The sequence below is a fragment of the Gekko japonicus genome, unplaced genomic scaffold, assembly GCF_001447785.1.
Source record: "Gekko japonicus isolate JY-2015 unplaced genomic scaffold, Gekko_japonicus_V1.1 scaffold361, whole genome shotgun sequence".
Classification (NCBI taxonomy): Eukaryota; Metazoa; Chordata; class Lepidosauria; order Squamata; family Gekkonidae; genus Gekko; species Gekko japonicus.
The window spans coordinates 507,836-511,204 of NW_015174852.1; positions in this window are offsets into that span (position 1 = coordinate 507,836).

Genomic DNA, 3,369 nt, shown 5'->3' on the forward strand with positions numbered 1-3,369 from the left:
AGAGAGAGAGAGAGAGAGAGAGAGAGAGAAAGAAAGCAAATAGATGGGAGGGAGGGAGGGAAGGAGGGAGGAAGAAGAAGCATGGCTCCCCTTCGCTTCCCCAGCTGCCCTGCCGGGAGCCGCTCAATCTGTGCAAAAGAGGGGAGCACACACTCGGTGCAAAAGAGGGGAGCACACACTCGGTGGCACACAGTGGCCAGTTTGGTCACCCCGCTCGATGGCGTTGTACCCTGCTGAGGTCCAGGGATTTCCTGACCCGACGGATCAACATCTGATAGCCAGAACAGCCTTTACATTGCAGCTGTCCTGCTTTTCAACATTCCCAGCTAATGTAGCCACACCCACTGTACAATTATCAACCTATGAGATTGCAGAGATAAGGTCCAATCACATTCGTTCCCGCTCAGGGAGCTTGCTGGAAGGTGATTGGCTCGTTACTTCCTGGGCTAGCAATACTATTGGATGGATTTGGATCCTAGCCCAGGACGAAGCTTAACATTACATTTCAGTTAGATGTTTCACAACATGTCATGCATTCAAGGCAGCTTTGAATGCAGTACACAACGCTAGGAAGCACCCATTCAGAAATAGCCTCCATCCTTTTTTTCGGTGAGTATTTTGTGTGTGTGTGTGTGTGCCTGGAAGTCTTGGTTGACTTCTGGCAAGGCTTAATGGGGCTTGGACATTTCAGAGAGGTGGCTTGCCATTGCCTCCCTCTGCGTCCCAGCCCTGGTATTCCTTGGAGGTCTCCCTGCTTAGCTTCCAAGATCTGACCAGATTGGGCTTGCCTGGGCTATCCAGGTCAGGGCTGGAAATGGCCTCCATCCTAAGAGGATGCTTGGCTTGGAACCTCTTAGCGTTTTGTGGGACCTCCCCACGCTCTGTGCTTGAACCCAGGCCATGGAGCAGCTGTGTAATGGCTGTAGGGTTGCCAAATGTTACCTACCTTGCCGGCGGGGGACTCCTGTGTGGCTCCCGGTGCGCGCGTGCGCCGCATACACATCACAGGGAAGTGACGTCATGATGCCGGGCATGCTGGGGGCGGGGCCACGACCATACAAGGGAAAACCATAGAGTTTTCCCTTGTATGGCCGTGGCTCCGCCCCCAGCCTGCCCGGCGTCATAACGTCACTTCCCTGTGACGTGTACGCTGGGCCGGGGTTCCCCCCGGGGCCTGATTCCCCGGCGTTGGGGAACGGGCCTCTGGGGCGGGGGGATTTCTGCCCCCCGGGGGGATTTGGCAGCCCTAAATGGCTGGGGCCTCCCCTGTGGCAGCCATTTTGTTGGGGTGCCCACTACCTGTTCTCAGAACTCAAAAACTGTCCTCAGGCTCAACGAAGTTAGAGGGGCCAGCCGTCTGATTCCCTTTAGGGCAGCTTCCTGTGTTGAAAGACGGGCAGGATAGGTTGGCTTGTCTCGTTCTGGGGAAGGAGGCGCGGGTCAGTGGCTGAGAAGAAGCCTGGGATGTGGAAGGTCCAGTTCTCAGCTAAATTACCTCAGGTAGCGGGCAATGAGAGAAAGCCCTGAGACTCTTGTCCGTTGTAGGGTTGCCAACTCTGGAGTAGGAAATTCCTGGGGGTTTGGGGGTGGAGCCTGGGGAGGGCCAAATGTGGGGAGAGAAGGCCCTCAGCAGGGCACAATGCCAAAGAGTCCACCCTCCAAAGCAGCCATTTTCTCCAGGGGAGCTGATCTCCCTAGTCTGGAGAGGGGCTATGATTCCTGGAGATCTCCAGGCCTAACCTGGAGGTTGGCAACCCTCCCATCCAAGCAGTCGCTACAGGGCTTTGTGGACTGTTGCTGTGAGATGCAAGGGGGCCTCATACTTTGAAGGGTGCGTGATTTTCTGATTCAACTTGAATTATTTAACTATATAATTTTTTTTGCAAACGGCAACCTTCTTAGTCCCAGCCTGTAAGAGAAGGTGAATGGGGTTAGGCAGTTCAGCTTTAGACGCATCTTTCCTTGTGACCCATATTACCCTCATGTGACCCCTCCACTCTGGAATGTCTGGCTACGAGACCTGGTCAGGTTTCCACTGTGTTGTTGTTGTTCAGGCGCACAGTCGAGTCCGACTCTTCACGACACCATGGACCAGATCCTGCCAGGCCCTCCTGTCTTCCGCCGTCCTCTGAAGTTGGCTCAGTTTCATGTTCGTTGCATCTCTGACACTGTCTAACCATCTCATCCTTTGCTGTCCCCATCTTCTTTGACCTTCAATCTTTCCCAGCATCAGGGTCTTCTCCAGTGAGTGCTCCCTCCTCATTGGGTGACCAAAGTATTTGAGCTTCAGTTTCAGTATCTGGCCTTCCAGGGAACAGTCAGGGTTGATTTCTTTTAGGACTGACTGATTTGATCTCCTTGCAGTCCAAGGGACTCTCAAGAGTCTTCTCCAGCACCATCATTTGAAAGCATCTATTCCTCGGCGCTCGGCCTTCCTTATAGTCCAACTCTCGCACTGTACAGACTGTAAAAAAAAACCTCTCTTGCACTGTACAGACTGTAAAAAAACCTCTCTCACACTGAATAGACTGTAAATAAAAAGATGGTTAATACACCAGCCTTCCCCTCTAATACTTTTGTTGAAAGAAACAAATACATTTGACTTTCTGAATTATTGACACGTCTAACTTGCCGCAGGATAGCCACGCATGTTGGGCGGATTTTCCGGGCGCGATCACACCGCAACATCTGGCGGGCATAGCGTGCCCGTGGCCAACCCGTGGCGTCCCACTGGAAATGCACGGTTAAAAAGTACCTGACCAAAAGTACTGGCAAATGGTTTGCCGTGGGCTGCCGACGGACTCCTTCCGTGTGATCGCGCGACGCGGCTTTTCCCTCCGGCCGTCTTCGTTGAAGCGCACACGCCGAGGGACGGAACCGTGGTGTGCCGCCGTCGCGTCTGATCGCGTTGTGGCAGGTCTAATTGTGCCGGCACAAATAGCCACACCTCCCCCCCCCCGTGTTTTCGCATTATTGACCGTTTGCCCTCACCTGGAGGGCCTAGGCTAGCCCCGTCTCATCAGATCTCAGCATAGCAGGGTCAGCCCTGGTTAGAACTTGGGCTGCGGTCACACGGAGCATTAGCCACGCTACAGAGATGGAAGATAGGCGGATTTTCCGGGCGCGATCACAGCGCCACATCTGGGAAGCGTAGAGCTCCCGTGGTGAACCCGAGGCTTCCCGCCGACGATGTGGGGTAAAAAACTAGTACCTCCGAGGTACTAGTTTCCGGAAACCGCGGGGCAAGGGCGGGCGCCTGATCGCGTTTCCGGTGGTAGGTCGTGGCATCCGGCACCCGCCCATGTCCTGTCGCTAAAAAGTCCCCCCCCCCCAAGCCCCCACGGGTGGCGCACAACGCCCCAACGGCAA